This window comes from Lagenorhynchus albirostris, chromosome 3 (genome assembly GCF_949774975.1).
Source record: "Lagenorhynchus albirostris chromosome 3, mLagAlb1.1, whole genome shotgun sequence".
Taxonomy (NCBI): domain Eukaryota; kingdom Metazoa; phylum Chordata; class Mammalia; order Artiodactyla; family Delphinidae; genus Lagenorhynchus; species Lagenorhynchus albirostris.
The window spans coordinates 31,610,640-31,634,064 of NC_083097.1; the positions used below are offsets into that span (position 1 = coordinate 31,610,640).

The 23,425-nt window shown below is 41.2% G+C and overlaps 1 protein-coding gene across 1 annotated transcript in view; it reads right to left on the minus strand.

Annotated features, from left to right (window-relative positions):
- LIFR (LIF receptor subunit alpha) overlaps nt 1-23,196 on the minus strand; it is an 82,587-nt gene extending 59,391 nt beyond the window's left edge. Inside the window, exon 1 of the mRNA XM_060146032.1 lies at nt 23,187-23,196. The gene's annotated coding sequence lies outside the window, so the exon portion shown is untranslated. The remainder of the gene's footprint in view (nt 1-23,186) is intronic.
- Between the last annotated feature and the right edge of the window lie 229 nt (nt 23,197-23,425).

Below are 23,425 nucleotides of genomic sequence, written 5' to 3' on the forward strand. Positions count from 1 at the left end.
AGGGCAGACAGCAGAAACAAGAAGAACTACAATCCTGCAGCCTGTGGAACTAAAACCACATTCACAGAAAGATAGATGAGATGAAAAGGCAGAAGGCTATGTACCAGATGAAGGAACAAGACAAAACCCCAGAAAAACAACTAAATGAAGTGGAGATAGGCAAACTTCCAGAAAAAAAATTCAGAATAATGATAGTGAAGATGATCCAGGACCTTGGAAAAAAATGCAGAGAAAGATTGAGAAGATGCAAGAAATGTTTAACAAACACCTAGAAAAATTAAAGAACAAGCAAAGAGAGATGAACAATACAATAACTGAAATGAAAATTACACTAAAAGGAAACAACAGCAGAATAACTGAGGCAGAAGAATGGATAAGTGACCTGGAAGACAGAGTGGTGGAATTCACTGATGCGGAACAGAATAAAGAAAAAAGAACGAAAAGAAATGAAGACAGTCTAAGAGACCTCTGGGACAACATAAACGCAACAACGTTCTCATTATAGGGGTCCCAGAAGAAGAAAGAGAGAAGGGACCAGAGAAAATATTTGAAGAGATTATAGTCAAAAACTTCCCTAACATGGGAAAGGAAACAGCCACCCAAGTTCAGGAAGGCCAGAGAGTCCCATACAGGATAAACCCAAGGAGAAACACACTCCGAGACACATAGTAATCAAATTGGTAAAAATTAAAGACAAAGAAAAATTATTGAAGGCAGGAAGGGAAAAATGACAAATAACAAACAAGGGAATTCCCATAAGGTTAACACCTGATTTCTCAGCAGAAACGCTACAACCCAGAAGGGAGTGGCATGATATACTTAAAGTGATGAAAGGGAAGAACCTACAACCAAGATAACTCTACCCGGCAAGGATCTCATTCAGATTCGAAGGAGAAATCAAAAGCTTTACAGACAAGCAAAAGCTAAGAGAATTCAGCACCACGAAACCAGCTCTACAGCAAATGCTAAAGGAACTTCTCTAAGTAGGAAACACAAGAGAAGAAAAGGACCTACAAAAACAAACCCAAAACAATTAAGAAAAGGGTAATAGGAACATATATATCGATAATTACCTTAAACATGAATGGATTAAATGCTCCAACCAAAAGACACAGGCTTGCTGAATGGATACAAAAACAAGACCCATATATATGCTGTCTACAAGACACCCACTTCAGACCTAGGGAAACATACAGAGTGAAAGTGAGAGGGTGGAAAAAGGTATTCCATGCAAATGGAAATCAAAGGAAAGCTGCAGAAGTAATACTCAGATAAAACAGACTTTAAAATAAAAAATGTTGCAAGAGACAAGGAAGGACACTACATAATGACCAAGGGATCAATCCAAGAAGAAGATGTAACAATTATAAATATATATGCCCCCAACATAGGAGCACCTCAATACATAAAGCAACTGCTAAGAGCTATAAAAGCGGAAATTGACAGTAACACAATAATAGTGGGGGACTTTAACACCTCACTTACAACAATGGACAGATCACCCCAAACGAAAATAAATAAGGAAACAGAAGCTTTAAATGACACAACAGACCAGATAGATTTAATTGATATTTATAGGACATTCCATCTAGAAACAGCAGATTACACTTTCTTCTCAAGTGCACACGAAACATTCTCCAGGAGAGATCATATCTTGGGTCACATATCAAGCCTCAGTAAACTTAAAAAAACTGAAATCATATCGAGCATCTTTTCTGACAACAACACTATGACATTAGAAATCAATTATAGGGAAAAAGACATAAAAAAAACAAACACATGGAGGCTAAACGATACATTACTAAATAACCAAGAGATCACTGAAGAAATCAAAGAGGAAATCAAAAAGTACCTAGAGACAAATGACAATGAAAACACGATGATCCAAAACCTATGGGATGCAGCAAAAGCAGTTCTAAGAGGGAAGTTTATAGCAATACAAGCCTACCTCAAGACACAACAAACATCTCAAATAAACAATCTAATCTTACACCTAAAGAAACTACAGAAAAAAGAACAAGCAAAACCCAAGGTTAGCAGAAGGAAAGAACTCATAAAGATCAGAGCAGAAATAAATGAAATAGAAACAAAGAAAACAGTAGCAAAGATCAATAAAACTAAAAACTGGTTCTTTGAGAAGATAAACAAAATTGATAAACCATTAGCCAGATTCATCAAGAAAAAGAGGGAGAGGACTCAAATCAATAAAATTAGAAATGAAAAAGGAGAAGTTACAACAGACACCACAGAAGTACAAACCATCCTAAGAGACTACTACAGGCAATTCTATGCCAATAACATGGACAACCTGGAAGAAATGGACAAATTCTTAGAAAGGTATAACCTTCCAAGACTGAAGCAGGAAGAAATAGAAAATATGAACAGACCAATCACAAGTAATGAAATTGAAACTGTGATTAAAATCTTCCAACAAACAAAAGTCCAGGACCAGATGGCTTCACAGGTGAATTCCCTCAAACATTTAGAGAAGAGCTAACACCCATCCTTCTCAAACTCTTCCAAAAAATTGCAGAGGAAGGAACACTCCTAAACTCATTCTATGAGGCCACCATCACCCTGATAGCAAAACCAGAGAAAGATACTACAAAAAAAGAAAATTACAGACCAATATCATTGATGAATATAGATGCAAAATCCTCAACAAAATACAAGCAAACAGAATCCAACAACACATTAAAAGGATCATATACCATGATCAAGTGGGATTTCTCCCAGGGATGCAAGGATTCTTCAATATACGCAAATCAATCAATGTGATACACCATATTAACAAATTGAAGAATAAAAACCATATGATCATCTCAATAGATGCAGAAAAAGCTTTTGACAAAATTCAACACCCATTTATGATAAATACTCTCCAGAAAGTGGGCATAGAGGGAACCTACCTCAATATAATGAAGGCCATATATGACAAACACACAGCAGACATCATTCTCAATGGTGAAACACTGAATGCATTTCTTCTACGATCAGCAACAAGACAAGGATGTCCACTCTCACCACTATTATTCAACATAGTTTTGGAAGTCCTAGCCATGGCAGTCAGAGAAAAAAAAGAAATAAAAGGAATACATATTGGAAAAGAAGAAGTAAAACTATCTCTGTTTGCAGATGACATGATACTATACATCAAAAATCCTAAAGATGTCACCAGAACACTACTAGGGCTAATCAATGAATTTGGTAAACTTTCAGGATACAAAATTAATGCACAGAAATCTCTTGCATTCGTATACATTAATGATGAAAAATCTGAAGGAGATATTAAGGAAACACTCCCATTTACCACTGCAATAAAAAGAATAAATACCTAGGAATAAACCTACCTAGGGAGACAAAAGACCTGTATGCGGAAAACTATAAGACACTGATGAAAGAAATTAAAGATGAAACCAACAGATGGAGAGATATACCATGTTCTTGGATTGGAAGAATCAATATTGTGAAAATGACTATATTACCCAAAGCAATCTACAGATTCAGTGCAATCCCTATCAAATTACCAATGGCAGTTTTTACAGAACTAGAACAAAAAATCTTCAAATATGTATGGAGACATAAAAGACACTGAATAGCTAAAGCAGTCTGGAGGGAAAAAAACGGAGCTGGAGGAATCAGACTCCCTGACTTCAGACTATACTACAAAGCTACAATAATCAAGACAATATGGTACTGGCACAAAAACAGAAACATAGATCAATGGAACAGGATAGAAAGCCCAGAGATTAAACCCATGCACCTATGGTCAACTAATCTATGACAAAGGAGGCAAGGATATACAATGGAGAAAAGACAGTCTCTTCAATAAGTGGTGCCGGGAAAACTGGAGCGCTACATGTAAAAGAATGAAATTAGAACACTCACTAACACCATACACAAAAATAAACTCAAAATGGATTACAGACCTAAATGTAAGACCGGACACTATAAAACTCTTAGAGGAAAACATAGGAAGAACACTCTTTGACATAAATCACAGCGAGATCTTTTTTGATCCACCTACTAGAGTAATGGAAATAAAAACAAAAGTAAACAACTGGGCCCTAATGGCATTTCAATGCTTTTCCACAGCAAAGGAAAGCATAAACAAGACAAAAAGACAACCCTCAGAATGGGAAAAATACTTGCAAACAAATCAATGGACAAAGGATTAATCTCCGAAGTATATAAACAGCTCATGCAGTTCAATACTAGAAAAACAAACAACCCAATCCAAAAATGGTCAGAAGACCTAAATAGACATTTCTCCAAAGAAGACATACAGTTTGCCAAGAAGCACATGGAAAGCTGCTCAACATCACTAATTAGTAGAGAAATGCAAATCAAAACTACATGAGATATCACTTCACACCAGGAAGAATGGGCATCATCAGAAAATCTACAAACAACAAATGCTGGAGAGGGTGTGACGAAGAGGGAACCCTCTTGCACTTGGTGGGAATGTAAATTGATACAGATACTATGGAGAACAGTATGCAGGTTCCTTAAAAAACTAAAAATAGAATTACCATATGATCCTGCAATCCCACTACTGGACATATACCCAGAGAAAACCATAATTCAAAAAGACACATGCACCCAATGTTCATTGCAGCACTATTTACAATAGCCAGGACATGGAAGCAACCTAAATGCCCATCGAAGGACGAATGGATGAAGAAGATGTGCTACATATATACAATGGAATATCACTCAGCCATAAAAAGGAACGAAGTTGGGTCATTCGTAGAGACGTGGCTGGATCTAGAGACTGTCATACTGAGTGAAGTAAGTCAGAAAGAGGAAAATAAATATCGTATATTAACACATATATGTGGAACCTAGAAAAATGGCACAGATGAACCGGTTTGCAGGGCAGAAATTGAGACACAGATGTAGAGAACAAACATATGGATACCAGCGGGGGGAAATGGCAGGGGTGGGGGTTTGGTGGTGTGATGAATTGGGAGATTGGGATTGACATGTATACACGAATATGTATAAAATGGGTAACTAATGAGAACCTGCTGGATAAAATAAAATAATAAACAAATTAAAAAATTGTATATTTTGTCATTCCTGAAGGACCTCATTTGAGTGGATTTGTGCAGATAAGTAAGGAATTGTCCAGTAGATGGTTAAACAGTAACTGGGAAGATACCTGGAAATACGTATTTAGAAGTCATCAGTTATAAGTGATGGTTAAAGCCACAAAAGTAGAGGATGCTGTTCAGTGAAGGAATGTGGGGTGAAGGAGCAGTGGGTTAAAGGAGTTCCACCAAGGATGTTGAGAAGTAATGGGGTCCCAATGGCATCTCAAGTCAGTGGAGGAAGGATTGTGTTATTTAATAAAAAGTGTTGGGACAAGTGGTAGCATTTGGTGGGAAGAGGGGAAAGCTGGGCCCCTGACTCATATTGTTCACCAGAATTAATTTTATATGGATTAAACCTTAAAATGTTAAAAGGCTTAATTGTACTTGAAGACAATATAGGTGACAATTTATAAAATATTCACATGAGAAAAGTTTATGGTCGGAAACCATAAAGGACAAAATTGAGAAATATGACTTAATGAAAGTCAAACAGAGACTTCGCTAGAAAGTAAGAGAACAAACTGGGAAATATATTTGCAATGTATATAACACAGTTAATATGCACATTGTGATATTTCTTTCTAATTGAGCAGTAAGGAACAGATTAATGCCTAATTTAAAAGGTAGACAAAAGACAGAATGAGCAGTGTAAAGCATTGTAAATCACCAATAAACATGAAAATGTATTTTGATTACATAAGCAAGGAAATGAGATTTATGGCTAGCAGTTGGAAGAGATTAAAATTAAAAAAAAAAGATAACCCTTGATAGTAGAGAGTGTGGGGAAGTGTGGACTGGGGAATGGAGCTGTTCCTGGTTCTTTTTGAAGGTGACCTTTAATCATGCTTTTTTTCATGTTAAAAATCTCTTGACATGTTTCTGAACAAGAAGGAATGTTCTTCAGGTCGTTTCTTTACTATAATTTCACCCTTGTGATAGAAGGAAGAAACAAGTTCATTTGTCTGATAGACACTTGTTGACATTTCTTGAAGGCTGTTGAAGTCACTCCTATTATAGCAGAGCTGAGGTGAGACATGAGTGGATAAATGTCCCTCTTCGGTGGGGTGGGGCTTCCAGGGGCCTCTGAAAGATGGGAAGCGTTGGCAAGTGGAGAGTGTTGGTGGGTGGAAAGAGCCATTCCCTGGAGCTGTGGTTTGAGGAGAGGCCTGAGGCCTGTGGGAGTGAGGCAGTTTGGGGAGCCACCGGTCTTCAGCTGTACTGTGGAGGGCATGGAGGCAGCCCACTGGTGGCCACTGGAAGGGCCTGGTCTACCAGGCAGAGCAGGGACTTGATGCTGGAGCAGCAGGGGCCTTCAAAGGGTTTTAAGCACCTGAGTGATATGCTCCAATTTGTTATGACATGCTGAAGTTGATAAGGAACAGGCTCTTGAATGAACAGGGAAGTCCTCGCCGGAATGATGACCAAAACTGACAGAGAGGAATGTCAGGATCCCGAGAAACAAAAAATCTGGATGACAGTGTACAAAAAATTCCTAGGACATTCAGAAAAACATAAGCTAGATTCTTATAACATAGCAAAGGTTGAATTTCAGTATTATTCTCCTGCATGCACAAGGCAGACTAAAATATGATACTGGAATCCCTAAGCACTTGATCTGTCCTCTAATTTATATCCCAAACTTTCTTGGTTCATAGTGTCCTTAGTGTTTCATTAATGTTTTTTGTTGTTGTTGTTGTTGTTTTTGTTTTTTTAATAATACAGCAGGTTCTCATTAGTTATCCATTTGATACACATCAGTGTATACATGTCAATCCCAATCCCCCAATTCATCACACCACCATCCTGACCCCCTGCCGCTTTCCCCCTTGGTGTCCATATGTTTGTTCTCTACATCTGTGTCTCAATTTCTGCCCTGCAAACCGGTTCATCTGTGCCATTTTTCTAGGTTCCACATATATGTGTTAATATACGATATTTATTTTCCTCTTTCTGACTTACTTCACTCAGTATGACAGTCTCTAGATCCATCCACGTCTCTACAAATGACCCAATTTCATTCCTTTTTATGGCTGAGTGATATTCCATTGTATATATGTAGCACCTCTTCTTTATCCATTCGTCCTTCGATGGGCATTTAGGTTGCTTCCATGTCCTGGCTATCATAAATAGTGCTGCAGTGCATGTGTCCTCTTGAATTATGGTTTTCTCTGGGTACGTGCCCAGTAGTGGGATTGCTGGATCATATGGTAATTCTATTTTTAGTTTTTTAAGGAACCTGCATACTGTTCTCCATAGTATCTGTATCAATTTACATTCCCACCAAGTGCAAGAGGGTTCCCTCTTCGTCACACCCTCTCCAGCATTTGTTGTTTGTAGAATTTCTGATGATACCCATTCTGACTGCTGTGAGGTGATATCTCATTGTAGTTTTGATTTGCATTTCTCTACTAATTAGTGATGTTGAGCAGCTTTCCATGTGCTTCTTGGCCATCTGTATGTCCTCTTTGGAGAAATGTCTATTTAGGTCTTCTGACCATTTTTGGATTGGGTTGTTTGTTTTTCTACTATTGAGTTGCACGAGCTGTTTATATATTTTGGAGATTAATCCTTTGTCCATTGATTCGTTTGCAAATATTTTCTCCCATTCTGAGGGTTGTCTTTTTGTCTTGTTTATGCTTTCCTTTGCTATGGAAAAGCTTTGAAGTGTCATTAGGTCCCATTTGTTTACTTTTGTTTTTATTTCCATTACTCTAGAAGGTGGATCAAAAAAAGATCTTGCTGTGATTTATGTCAGAGTGTTCTTCCTATGTTTTCCTCTAAGAGTTTTATAGTGTCCGGTCTTACATTTAGGTCTGTAATCCATTTTGAGTTTATTTTTGTGTATGGTGTTAGTGAGTGTTCTAATTTCATTCTTTTACATGTAGCTCTCCAGTTTTCCCAGCACCACTTATTGAAGAGACTGTCTTTTCTCCATTGTATATCCTTGCCTCCTTTGTCATAGATTAGTTGACCATAGGTGCGTGGGTTTATCTCTGGGCTTTCTATCCTGTTCCATTGATCTATGTTTCTGTTTTTGTGCCAGTACCATATTGTCTTGATTATTGTAGCTTTGTAGTATAGTCTGAAGTCAGGGAGTCTGATTCCTCCAGCTCCGTTTTTTTCCCTCCAGACTGCTTTAGCTATTCGGTGTCTTTTGTGTCTCCATACAAATTTGAAGATTTTTTGTTCTAGTTCTGTAAAAACTGCCATTGGTAATTTGATAGGGATTGCACTGAATCTGTAGATTGCTTTGGGTAATATAGTCATTTTCAAAATACTGATTCTTCCAATCCAAGAACATGGTATATCTCTCCATCTGTTGGTTTCATCTTTAATTTCTTTCATCAGTGTCTTATAGTTTTCCGCATACAGGTCTTTTGTCTCCCTAGGTAGGTTTATTCCTAGGTATTTTATTCTTTCTGTTACAGTGGTAAATGGGAGTGTTTCCTTAATTTCTCTTTCAGATTTTTCATCTTTAGTGTATATGATTGCAAGAGATTTCTGTGCATTAATTTTGTATCCTGCAAGTTTACCAAATTCATTGATTAGCCCTAGTAGTGTTCTGGTGACATCTTTAGGATTTTCGATGTATAGTATCATGTCATCTGCAAACAGTGATAGTTCTACTTCTTCTTTTCCAATATGTATTCCTTTTATTTCTTTTTTTTCTCTGACTGCCATGGCTAGGACTTCCAAAACTATGTTGAATAATAGTGGTGAGAGTGGACATCCTTGTCTTGTTCCTGATCGTAGAAGAAATGCATTCAGTGTTTCACCATTGAGAATGATGTCTGCTGTGTGTTTGTCATATATGGCCTTCATTATATTGAGGTAGGTTCCCTCTATGCCCACTTTCTGGAGAGTATCATAAACGGGTGTTGAATTTTGTCAAAAAGCTTTTTCTGCATCTATTGAGATGATCATATGGTTTTTATTCTTCAATTTGTTAATATGGTGTATCACATTGATTGATTTGCGTATATTGAAGAATCCTTGCATCCCTGGGAGAAATCCCACTTGATCATGGTATATGATCCTTTTAATGTGTTGTTGGATTCTGTTTGCTTGTATTTTGTTGAGGATTTTTCCATCTATATTCATCAGTGATATTGGTCTGTAATTTTCTTTTTTTGTAGTATCTTTCTCTGGTTTTGCTATCAGGGTGATGGTGGCCTCATAGAATGAGTTTAGGAGTGTTCCTTCCTCTGCAATTTTTTGGAAGAGTTTGAGAAGGATGGGTGTTAGCTCTTCTCTAAATGTTTGAGAGAATTCACCTGTGAAGCCATCTAGTCCTGGACTTTTGTTTGTTGGAAGATTTTTAATCACAGTTTCAATTTCATTACTTGTGATTGGTCTGTTCATATTTTCTATTTCTTCCTGCTTCAGTCTTGGAAGGTTATACCTTTCTAAGAATTTGTCCATTTCTTCCAGGTTGTCCATGTTATTGGCATAAAGTTGCCTGTAGTAGTCTCTTAGGATGGTTTGTACTTCTGTGGTGTCTGTTGTAACTTCTCCTTTTTCATTTCTAATTTTATTGATTTGAGTCCTCTCCCTCTTTTTCTTGATGAATCTGGCTAATGGTTTATCAATTTTGTTTATCTTCTCAAAGAACCAGTTTTTAGTTTTATTGATCTTTGCTACTGTTTTCTTTGTTTCTATTTCATTTATTTCTGCTCTGATCTTTATGAGTTCTTTCCTTCTGCTAATCTTGGGTTTTGTTTGTTCTTCTTTCTGTAGTTCCTTTAGGTGTAAGGTTAGATTGTTTATTTGAGATGTTTGTTGTGTCTTGAGGTAGGCTTGTATTGCTATAAACTTCCCTCTTAGAACTGCTTTTGCTGCATCCCATAGGTTTTGGATCATCGTGTTTTCATTGTCATTTGTCTCTAGGTACTTTTTGATTTCCTCTTTGATTTCTTCAGTGATCTCCTGGTTATTCAGTAATGTATTCTGTAGCCTCCATGTGTTTGTGTTTTTTACGTTTTTTTCCATGTAATTGATTTCTAATCTCAAAGCACTGTGGTCAGAAAAGATGCTTGATATGATTTCAATTTTCTTAAATTTACTAAGGCTTGATTTGTGACCAAAGATGTGATCTATCCTGGAGAATGTTCCGTGTGCACTTGAGAAGAAAGTGTAATATGCTGTTTTTGGATGGAATATTCTATAAATATCAATTAAATCTATCTGGTCTATCGTTTCATTTACAGCTTCTGTTTCCTTATTAATTTTCTGTTTGGATGATCTGTCCATTGGTGTTAGTGAGGTGTTGAGGTCCCCCACTATTATTGTGTTACTGTCAATTTCCTCTTTTGTAGCTATTAGCTGTTGCCTTATTTATTGAGGTGCTCATATGTTGGGTGCATATATATTTATAATTGTTATATGTTTTTCTTGGGTTGATCCCCTGATCATTATATAGTATCCTTCTTTGTTTCTTGCAACATTCTTTATTTTAAAGTTTATTTTATCTGATATGAGTATTGCTACTCCAGCTTCCTTTTGATTTCTATTTGCATGGAATACCCTTTTCCATCCCCTCACTTTCCGTCTGTATGTGTCCCTAGGTCTGAAGTGGGTGCCTTGTAGACAGCATATATACGGGTCCTGTTTTTGTATCCATTCAGCGAGCCTCTGTCTTTTGGTTGGAGCATTTAATCCATTCACGTTTAAGGTAATTATCCATATGTATGTTCCTATTGCCATTTTCTCAATTGTTTTCGGGTTTTTTTGGGTTTTTTTTTTGCGGTACGCGGGCCTCTCACTGTTGTGGCCTCTCCCATTGTGGAGCACAGGCTCTGGACGCGCAGGCTCAGTGGCCATGGCTGACGGGCCCAGCCCCTCGGCGGCATGTGGGATCTTCCCGGACCGGGGCACTAAGCCATGTCCCCTGCATCAGCAGGCAGACTCTCAACCACTGCACCACCAGGGAAGCCCTGGGTTTGTTTTTGTAGGTCCTATTTTTCTCTTGTGTTTCCCACTTAGAGAAGTTCCTTTAGCATTTGCTGTAGAGCTGGTTTGGTGGTGAATTCTCTTAGCTTTTCCTTGTCTGTAACGCTTTTGATTTCTCCATCAAATCTGAATGAGAAACGTGCCAGGTAGAATAACCTTGGTTGTAAGTTCTTCCCTTTCATCACTTTAAATATGTCATGCCACTTCCTTCTGTCCTGTAGAGTTTCTGCTGAGAAATCAGCTGTTAACCTTATGCGAGTTCCCTAGTATGTTATTTGTTGTTTTTCCCTTGCTGCTTTCAATAATTTTTCTTTGTCTTTAATTTTTGCCAATTTGATTACTATGTGTCTCGGCATGTTGCTCCTTGGGTTTATCCCGTATGGGACTCGCTGCCCTTCCGGGATTTGTGTGGCTGTTTCCTTTCCTATGTTAGGGAAGTTTTTGACTATAATCTCTTCCAATATTTTCTCCGGTCTTTTCTCTCTCTCTTCTCCCTCTGGGACCTCTATAATTCGAATGTTGTTGTGCTTAATGTTGTCGCAGAGGTCTCTTAGGCTGTCTTCATTTCTTTTCATTCTTGTTCCTTTATTCTGTTCTGCAGCAGTGAAGTCCACCATTCTGTCTTCCAGGTCACTTATCTGTTCTTCTGCCTCATTTATTCTGCTACTGATTTCTTCTAGTGTATTTTTCATTTCAGTTATTGTATTGTTCATCTGTTTGTTTGTTCTTTAATTCTTCTAGGTCTTTGTTAAACATTTCTTGCACCTTCTCGATCTTTGCCTCCATTCTTTTTCCGAGGTCCTGGATCATCTTCACTATCATTGTTCTGAATTCTTTTTCTGGAAGGTTGCCTATATCCACTTCATTTAGTTGTTTTTCTGGGGTTTTATCTTGTTCCTTCATCTGGTACATAGCCCTCTGTCTTTTCATCTCGTCTATCTTTCTGTGAATGTGGTTTTAGTTTCACAGGGCTGCAGGACTATAGTTCTTCTTGCTTCTGCTCTGACAAAATATTTTGATGCTACATATCCACTGAGATATTTCACAGATTTCTCAAAAAACTCCACATGTGCAAAATAAACTCACCTTCTCTTCCAAACCTGCCCCTTGACAAGCCCATCTCCATTCATGGCACCAGTCTCTCCTGGGTCACACTCAACTACTCCTCCTTCTCACCCTTCCCACCTACTCACCAGTTCTACCTCCAAAACACACCTTGACTCTGCCCTAGAACCTACCCCTACTTCCATTCCCACTGCTCTGGCAGGCCCTCATCAGCATCTCTGGCATAGGTCGTTCACATCAGTACTTAATTAATGCCATGGCCTCTGGCAGGGGCCTCCCACAGTCCATCTCTCACATGACTCACCTGGCTCTGAGCAGCATCTCCATCTAAGTCTCATCATTCATCCAAACTCCAGGCCAAATGTCTGGAGGCTGAAAGTTTGTGCCCTCTGACCAACATCTTTAGCTCAAGCGGCTACTTCATCACTCCCACTTCACCTACTCGCTGTTTTATAACCACCCACACTTAGGATCTCTCAAACTTTTAGCAACATAAGGGTAAGGCATCAGTAGATCTGTGTTTGATAGCTTTAAACACATTGAATGCTTTCTCACCATTTGAGTTTAATCAAAAGCTTTAAGAAAAGGGCATGATGGATTGAGCATGGAAAGAGCAGAGTCATTACTGCTGCACGTGTCACTATTGCGAAATAATGCCTCAACATTATTAGGAAAGTAAAGACAAACTTCCAGGGCCGGGCCTGGCTAGGGCCTTGTTGGGGCTTCTTCCCCTTGGTCTGCACTCCTGCCAGGTTGCTCCCTGGTCTCCGGATTCCCAAGCCTCCATGACACAAGCTGGAGGCCCGCTTCTGAATCGTCGGTCTCACATGCCTGAAATTTTCCATGGCTCTCCCTGGCCTACGGAGAGGTACCAGCTGTCAGCATGGCATGAGGCTCTCTGCTGTTCCAAGCCACCTAACGTCAGTCCCACCTACCTTTGCCCTCTGACCCACACTGGCCCTGTGCTCGAGTCCCAACAAACACGGCAGGCTCTGCTGTCCTCTGTGTCACTGCACACCTTACCCTCTACCCAGAATGTCCTTCCCACCCCATTCCTCCCTGTCCATTTAGCAAACACCAACTCGCCCTTCAAAACTCAGCTCACATCAGCTCAAGGTTGCTCCAGATCCAACCTTCCTCTGTGTCTTTCCTTATTGGTCCCCCAAACTGAGACAAATTTCAGTTGCCATTCATCTAGACTATCAGTGTTGTCTATCTTGTAGCAGAATTAAGAGGTAAAATATTCCTTATGTTTTTATCAGAAGCATAAAGACAAAAGGCAGATCAGACCCACTCAGCAATGTCTGTGACCTCTTCTGTCCCTGTAAGCATTTGAGTTTTTGATCCCAGCAATACAGCCCATGGAATGCGTGAGTACAGCAATCACAACTTTGACTATTTGTAAGTGAGCTGAAAAGTTCCAAAACAGCGTCACCTGTACTTTTATTGAAGCTTGCATTTGAGAAAGAGTAAGTTGGCGAAACTCTACGTCTAGACAACAGCCTAAGGTCTGCAGGTCAACACAGTTTGGTTGCTCTCCCTTTACTATTACATACTTAGTACATCTCAAGAGAGATAAACGGTACTTCTTTGTGAAAAGAGATCCCCCCACCACCACTAAAAAAAAGAAAGCTAATTGCTGGTTCCAGCGGAGGCCAATGGAGTGGAATAGGCCATGGAAAGCAATGGTGTAGATGGAAAAAATGTGAGATAAAGAAAGAATAAAATGTTCGCTTTGCTAGTGGCTCCAACCTGTGACATGACTTCTGCATTCTTTCTACATAGGAACAAGAAAAAATGATTTATGAAACTGTCTTCTTTTATTAGGCTGTATCAGGGAAATAAAATGCAAGGTCAGTATTTGTCATAAGGGTCCCGAGACACTTCTCATGAACACTGAGGGTGTACTTTATATCAAAACATTTACAGCTGCTGCCAAAACTGTCCCTACACAAGGAACACATTACAAAATTAATGTATTCTTATATACCGTCAAATGGAAATCTTAAACTGCAGGCTTTCTGCCCTCATCTTCAGTGAGACCACGTGCTGGAATTTCTCAAATGGGGTATCGATAAATTCTATCCACCCTAAATTTATTAGTAGGAACCCACAGCAGTAATTTTACACTAGATAATCTCAAAAAGGCATATTCTTCACAGAGGATATAGAGTAGCAATTTTAATACTATTAGCCCAGGATATTCTCACAGATATATAATGCAAGTCATCACTAAATCATCAGTAAATGTCAAGGTGAAATAACCTAGTCTGCTCCTCCTGTACTTGGTAGAACAAGCAAGAGGCAATATTTGTGTTCACTGAAAAGTAACATCACAACATAGTTTCTTTTAAAATCGCAGGAGAGGAAATGAGGCCCACTTGATTGTCAGCTGCTGTAACACACCTTTTACTGAGTGGGTGTGCCTCCTGGCCCTGACGTGCTCTGGTCACTTTCCTTGTCATGCAAGTAGTGGGGGCGTGTCTGCCCTGCCCACTGCTGCATATCTGATGCCTACCTGCTGCCTGGGGAAAAAAAGGCCCTTAATAGTTGCTGAATGAATGAATCACATTTCATTTTAACAACTCTATAAAAGGAAAAGAGATCGGACCCTGACTTTTGAGAACTTATCATACAGAACTACGGAAACCGATAACAGAAGGAAACAAAGAAGAAAAAAAAAAGCTTTTGATTCAAAATAAAATTTCTTGGCACTGGAAAGCATTTCAGTTTTAAAGTAAATAATAACTCAACAAAATACTTCTCAGTGACCAGAAGCAATGAAATATTTTGTCAGAATGTCATAAAGTGCTTCTTACAACAGTTGATGTGTTATTCTGCTTAGAAATCCTATATTAGTAGGAATATTGGCCTTAATCATAACAGAATAGTGAGGGAAAGGTAACATTTATCTAACACATACTACTCGCAGGCACGATGAGGTGGATATTATTATTCCCTTTTACAGGTAAGAAATCAGACACAGAACTTGTCCAAGTTCTGTGGGTTGCCTAACCAGTAAGTGAAAAAAGGAAGCTGCTCTCATTCTCTTTACTACATAATATGCTCCTTATGTTGGAAATTCAGGAAAATAAAAATAGTAGTCACCTGTAATTTCAGCACAAGGAGATATTCTCACCTAACATCTGGTGTATAGTCTTCCCAGCATTTTCCTACGTAACAGGTAGAAAACTGCACACTCCTGCTCACTCGCTCGCTCTCTCTACCTCTTTCGCCAAAAACAAACAAAAAAACCTTAGATCCACTTACAAGTGCTGTTTTGCAATCTGCTTTTTCACTTTACAAATTTTGAGTATCTTTCCAAATCAATAAATACTTCTTACCTCACTGTCAATGAAGAAAGGGTTTTTCATTACAAGTATTGATATATACCACAATTTATGTAATCCATCTCCCTATTATTGAGCATTTAAGTTGTTTCTAGCTTATAACTATCATAAAGAAAGCTACAAAAATCATTTTTGCAAACTAAAGGTTGGGTTTTTGGTGTACTTTTTGTGGAGGTCACCAGAATCTGGAGATGAGTTTCCAAGCTTGGGGGAGCACCCCACCCCTCGCAATTTGAGACACCCCACTATGTGGACTTCCCGCCAAGTGAAGAATCACTGTGCGGGGAGAAAGCTACTGACAGGAATACGGCACCCACAGGCACCGCGTAGGCGAGAACCACTGCTATAGACTGGTCTCTGTGCACACACTTTATTTTTTTTTCCTTAGTTTAAATTCCTAGTGGTGGAAATGCCTGACTAAGGGACATGGCACATTTTTGAGGCTTTCGGTGAGTAATAAACAAAATTGCCCTCCTGGAAAGTTATAACAATTGAAACACCCACCAACAGCATTGGAAAGTGACAATCCCCAAAAACCTAATGGTTAGCTAGATTTGTTTGTAACCAACCAAATCCCTATATGGCTCTAAGTTTTAAAAATAGTGAAACTATTGATAAAACATATCTAGAAAAATAGCAAACAATTCAGACAACAAATGCTAAATTTTAAAGTACATATGTTTTCAAATACAAAATATAAAACTTAAATGACACGGATCCCAGCAGACTGAACAGAATGAATATTACAAGATCTAGTGACACCAGGCTCTGAAAATTGCCAAGCTGGTAAGTAAAACACATCTTCATTTGCCCATCTGGCTAATATTAGGCTTAATAGTTTGGGCTTTAATAGCAACATGCTCTATTGTTTAACAAGAAAAGAAACTCGTGAAATCATGTATTCTTTCAAATTTTATAAGTATTATCTTACAGCTAATGTGCAATCTTAAGTACTCAAAATTCTCTTATGTATTCATTTATTCAACAAATATCTGGGCTGGGCACTGTTCTATGGAGACACAGCAGTGAACCCCACAAATTTCCTGCTGTTCCAGAGGGGAGCTCAGAACCCTGCAGTTAGGAATCAGCAAATCGTGGTTACAAACACCAGTCTGGAACTACTGGATTCTTAGGCAAATTAGAACACCTGTGGGGCTTGGTTTATCAGTAAACTTAAAGTTGACCAGATGATCCAAGGCCCCTTCTGCCCCTTAAATTCTATACCTTCTCTGGTTTTGTCTGAATGCTTAAGCTCCTATTACTCGTAAATGCTTTGCACTTTAAGCTATATACAGGACTATATATAGTCCTTCCTTAGAAATCAGAATGAAGCTCTCAGCCCCCTCCTCCCAAATTTTACATCTACAGTAAAACTCTGGTGATCCCGGTAACTTCAAGGAATGATACAGGATAAGGTTCGTGTTAGATGAAGACTTATGCTCCCAATTTTAACTGCGTGTTTGAAAAGGATCCTAAGATGTTCTTGCCTCCTTTGCTTTTGAACTGCACTATAAATACTACAGCATGAAACATGAAACAGGACCCACTGGTGTGGCGGCAGGTCTCCAAGCCTGGGACTGGGAAGGCTGGCACCCAGCTTTAAGGTGGCACGCTGGCAGCTGCAGCACTAAGTCGTGATGGTGGAGTCCCACCTCTCTCCAGCTTACCCTCATCCCCAAGTCAAAGGCACATTCTGTCTACAGAATGTCTACAATTCACTGCCCCACCAGCATTTTCAATATGAGAAATGGGAAGCATTACTTCTGCCACCCCTTGTTATTTTCCACCCCATGTTCCCACCACCGCTGTTTCAACTGTCCTCCGATCCAGCGTTTCCTTGGAGAAGGCTGCTCCTGCAAGCAGTGAGAAGAAGGCAAGGGGCCTCAGTATCCCAAGTCACCCTTAGGGAAGAGCCACACACTTTATGGGAGTATTAGCGCCTTCTTGTGGTCTTCCAGGATACTGCCACTTAATAATACAGATACAGATTCTCAGCTACCGGCACGTACTGATTCCAAGTCTTCCTCTGTACCTGCCCTACAAACCAGAAGAATGGGTAGAGGCAAGATTTTCTCACCTCTCTGCAAAAGTACGTGAAAAATTCACCCACCAGAAGGTTTTCTTCAACTTCCAACATAAACGCATAAAACAGTATTTGATAAGCACAACCTTTGCTCACACGAGCAGCAGCAGCAGCAGCAAGGACTGGTGAGGAATGTGTATGTGTCGTAAACTTTAGGCAATGTAAGACAAATCTGGACCTGCTGCATCTCTATAGTTCACAAAGGAAAGGTAAAGGTAGTAGTAAAAGTACGTTAACTCAAGCATCTAAGCCTCAATGTACCAGTGACCTATAAAACAGATGCTTGTGGGCTTCCGCAATTTGCCTGAAGACCTTTCACTGCAAGGAGAGTGACGAAAAACAAAGGTAACTTGATTTAAGATTTTAAAGTCACAGAATCCATCCTTTACATAGCATGTGCACAGAGCTTAAGAGAGAATGCTGGAAGATAAAATTATCTTATATGGGAACAACTTATTGGGTTCAGGTATCAACCAATTAGGATAGGAAATAAAAAATCAACCCCCCTCATTCTGCAAGATCACAACTCCTGATATGGAACAGGACCTCAAAAGTCACAGTTCAGAAAAAAACAACAGATTCTAATTAGGCATCTACAACAATTGCTTGGCACAAAACTCATTTCCCAAGCTTTCAGTTAATATAAAGGAACATATATTCAGAATGACAAACAGATTAGAAGTTGGGAAGAGGAAATACCACAGTTCCTGATACTCCCTAAAATAGAACACACACACATTCTTCCTGTGAGAATAAAAGTACCTGCATAAAATACATACATTTTATGTGCTCATTAGTCTGTCATCTGCCCAAAAGGATTCAAACATTCACTATACCAAAAAAGGTATCTCTGAAATTTTTACCCTTAGGCAAATGGCTAATCTACTAAAATCAAAGATGGAACTTTTAACTAAATTACTCAGAAATCACTATAATGTCCTGGAAAATTAGGCATGCTTTTAAGGCTTCATACTCTAATTTCAGGGAATAGAAATCAAATGCAACTGACTTAAAGCAACAATTTGAGAGGATGTGTTAACAGTAGACCAGATTTGGTAACGTCAAGGGCCAGAGCCAAGATGGAAAACTCAACTAGAAGACTCCCAAATCTAGGTATTTTGACCAAAACCAGGCAAGATTATTTCTTAAACTCTCTAATTATTCATTAATTCTATAAATATTCACAGCCCATTCTGACCAAGGCTGTTCCTGGCACGGGGGAAGCAATGAGGAACAAGCAGATCAGTGCCTGCCCTCCTGGAGCTTCCAGCAGGTGGAGGAACTCCACCACCCAAGGTCTCCTTCCCACTTCTATAAATGTTCCTTGACATATGCAAATACCCAGGACACTAATCCCAGTGACTTCTCTCTCCTGCCAGCCACTTTTTCATCATAAATTCCAGCCACACAGGCAGCCCTCTGTTCCTCTGGCGTGCAAGGCTCAGCCCCACTGCAGGGCCTTTGCATGTGCTGTTCCCTCTGCCTGAAGTCACCATTCTCCAAAAACACACTCAACTCTCAGTTCAAATCTCTCCACCTCAGAGAGGCTTCCAGGGCCACTCAGTCTAAAACAGCAGCCCCTACCCTGCCCCTGTTTGCCACAGCAAACCTATTTTACCACTTTTCCAGCACTTATCACTCTCTAATGTTATTGCCTTTATTGCTTCTCTGCTTTTTATCCACCTCCCTCACTAAGATGTGAACTCATTAGAAGGGGATCTGTCTGTCCTGTGCACTGCTATATTCTTAGTTGCTAGAAAGTTGCCTGGAATATAACAGATGCAATATTAGCAGTTTTGTAGCACAACGACAGGTACTGAATAACAAAGGAAAAAGAAAACACCTTAAATGTGAAAAGGTTTGTTTGGTCAGTTAAAAAAAAAAAGGATTATTACGGTTTCTTACATTAGTCCTAAAATCATTCTCAGAAATAAGCATAATGGAAATATAAAGCTTAACATTGGCTAATATTCAAATTATATACTGTATTTGGCTCAAGTGCTAGCTAGCATTAGTCTTACTTCTACAATTTACTCTGTTTTAAAAGCACTCTTAAGAGACCTCAAATTTTAATTTAAAAGGGCCAAATATTTTCTAAAAGCATAGTCCCTCTTAAAAGTTATGAATAACCTTCTCCCAAAGTGTACAATTTATAACCATACTATAGCAACATTAAAATATGAGATACTGGTGATAATCTACAGAAGGCAGGGATGTTAGTGCCTAATGGCAAACAAGTTTTACAACTGATAAACTGCCTTTATCTTCAACTTAATCAAAGTTACAAGCCTTTTCTCCATGTTCAAAATATTCAAACTCTTAAGAATTTTTCTTACAGATTATTCTTTTTTTTTTTTTTTTGCGGTACGCGGGCCTCTCACTGTTGTGGACTCTCCCATTGCGGAGCACAGGCTCCGGACGCGCAGGCTCAGCAGCCGTGGCGCATGGGCCCAGCCACTCCGCGGCACATGGGATCTTCCCGGACCGGGGCACGAACCCGTGTCCCCTGCATCGGCAGGCGGACTCTCAACCACTGCGCCACCAGGAAGCCCTCTTACAGATTATTCTTAACAACTTACATCTATTCTTTTATTTCTTTTGTTGAAACAAAGAGCTAAGGTGTTAATCAAGGAGTATGACCTTAGTAACTGGCCTTGATGTCTCATGCTTCACCACAAAGACACCAAAGATCCTTATGGACTGCTTTGAAATTATATAAAAGGAAAGGGTGTACACTGGAGAGAAGGGGCATATATTTCCTGGACATGATGCAAAGAAGTAAGTTACTACTGCCTTTGGGCCTTTGGGAATAATTGAAATCCACTTAAAAACCTCAAAAACTAATGTTTTACAATAATTCTACAGCAAAATAGTAGAAACAACCTACCGCAATGAAGAAGAGGTTAAATAAATTACGTTTCATCCTTAATGGAGTACTCAGCAGCTGTTAGAGAATGAGACATCTCTTAGGTACTGATGTAGAGACTGCCAAGATTTAGTACTCCGCAGGGAGGGGAGGGCAGGGGGCTGGTGCAGAACAGAGTATACAATGCATCCTCATTTGTGGAAACACAAATAAAAAGAACACATACAAAATGTTTATACTAGCATAGGCTTTATCTGGAAAGATATACACAGGAGTTAGTAACCCTGGGTCCTGGGGAGAACAGGGTGCAATGAGGCCTGGAGGTGGGGAGAGAGGTATACTTTCCACTCTATAGCTTTTTATACATACTGAATCTTCTACAGTGTGCACAGGTTGCCTGTCCCACAAATTAATATGATAAATCTTGATGTCATAATAATTTATACTAGTGCCAACATATTGTTCAGTGAGGACCATCAATAAGCAAAAGCTTTCAAAAATCACAAAAGTTTGTTCTCTTCAACAGCGAAGTTCCTGATCCTTATTTCCCAGAAAAGAATCCCAGTCTCCACTAACTAGAGAGGAGCACTTGTGATCTCACCTATTACAAAGCAAATAAGCCTCAGTTCAACCCTTGGAAGGGAAATCTAAATCGAGCTTGTACCTACCTAATGAAGCCTCCAAATCAACAGTTTCCCCTTGGCTCTAAAACAGAAAGTCAACGTAAAAAACAAATAAGAGCACAGTGTTTTTAAAAACACACGCTATACTTAGGTTTCCTTTCCCCTGCCAGGCTTAGACGAGGAACCCTCCGATACTAGTGAAATGTGAGTTCAGATCTGTGGCAAAATCAGCATTTAAGGGAAGGGGCAAGCATCATTTGCACTAAACGAACACTTTAATTTTTCTCTTCTGGGGAGGGGAATTTGCTTTAAATTTAACTTAAGAATCATTTTGGGACCCCTGACTAAATGATACTTTTAAGTCACTTAATTTTACTCCAAGCAAATTTTTTTTAAAGACAAATCTGAAACTGAAAACGAACAAATCAGAAGGCAAACTTTAAACTGAAACCTTTCTGTTGAAAAATGTATCTTAAAAGAACACGTTAAAAAATGCAAAAGAATTCATTTCCATACAAACACCATTCGGTATCAGTATATATGCTGTATCAATATTTGACTGCAATAACACACCCATACAAAAAGGAGCACACAGGTACCCAACCGCAAATAAAACACCTCATATATTTCTGGTAGCCAAAGGTGGGGACGCGGACGGTGGAGGCCAGAATCATGTTATTCAAGGCGTAAATTCACAGCATTTGAAGCACAGAGTTTTCTGTCAGACACAACTCAGGATTCCAGCTCTGTCTTTTGAAATGACGCATTAAAAGTGTCATCCTTTACGAAGCCTAACTTTGATCGCCAACTCTTTAACTGGTTTTCATCAGTATAGCGCCTTCGGATACAAGCACATAAAATACAGGTGAATCAAATACACCATGAATACGGAAGGGACAGAGAACTAGTTTAATGAAAAGTTGAGGCACGGGGTCACGAAATCACTTGGTTGATTACATCCCTTAACGAAAATAAAAATTCAAGCTCCTTCCCATCCCCCAGGTAGCCTGTGGCCTCAGAACTCGCTGCCCTACGTGGGGTAGAAGTTCGCAGCCGGGGAGTCGGCGTCCTCTGGGAGCCGAGGGTGGCCCAAGGGTGCTTGCAGAGCGGCGCGACCTGGCGCGCCCCACCCCCCGCTCCCGGTCACTCCTCTCGGACGCTCCCCGACACCCGGGCCGAAGCCGGCCGGAGCGCTGCCCCCCGCCCCCCGCGGGCCGCCGGGCGCTCGCGGCGACGCGCCCACGGGACTAGGCTCCAGGCTCCGCGGCTCCCACTCCCCGCGCCTTGCGCCGCGCCCACCCGCTCCCCGTACTCACAAGCCGCTCCCGCGCCGCTATCTCGCCATCCCCGGCCGTCAGCTTGGCCGCCTCGGCCGCCGCCCGGGGGCTGCCAGGAGTCCGCAGTCGCGCGGGGTCTGGAGGCGTAGAGGAGGGGCGCCGGGCACAACCCGCCGCCTCCGCCGCCGCCGTCTTGCCTCCCCGGTCCCAGCGCTGGGCTGCACCAGGCGGCCACGGGCGAGGGTCGGCCCGCTGCCCTCCGCGAGCCCCGGGAGCCGCCGCCGCCGCCGCCGCCGCCAGAGCCGCGCGGAGGCAACAGTAACGGCCACGGCCAGTGGCGAGACGCTCCAGCGGGGACTGCGGCGCGCGGGGGCGGTGCCTGCACGCCGCTCGGCGGGGGGCGCTGCTGCCCCGGCCCCGCCCCCGGCCCCGGCCCCGCCCCGCCGCCCGCGCGCCCCCGCCGGAAGCCTTCCGCGCGCCCCCGCCACCGCCCCCCGCGGCGGGGCCGCGCGCGTCCGGCGGTCGCCGCGGGGCCGCCCCTAGGAGCAGGAGGGGAGCGGCCGCGGGCGGGGGCCGAGCACCGAGGGAGGTGCTTCCGCGGAGAGTCCAGTCGCGAGGCCAATCTCGGGAGGTCATGGAAGAGTCGGGGAGAGGAGCGGCCCAGCTGGTGCAAATGCTCAGGGAAGGCCTGCCTAGCGCGCGGCGGCCCTGTGCGGAGAGCAGCTCCCAAAACGCTGTCAGTGCGCTTTGCAGACATTGCATAGAGGAGAGGACGACGCGGGGCCGTGTTTTAGCTTACTTCGTAAGGGCACACGAAAACCAGCCTCTACGCCTGGGCGGGGGTAGGGGGAGCGATGGCTTAGATTTTATGAGTTACCTAAAATGCCCCCATGGCTGGGGCGCTGCCACTCAGGCCACTTTCCTCCTCCCCGATGCAGGGCTCCCTCAGCCCGAGGGGGCCCGCGGGAGCATTCTGAGAGTATCCTGGAGCCATCTAGTCTTGCCTCCAAGGCGTGGTGGGCTTATTTGTGCGGAGAAAAAACGGATCCCTTAATGGGGTGAGATTTTTCCTCCTTGCATTGTTCCCATTTCCGCAGTTTCACTTGGCCTCGATTT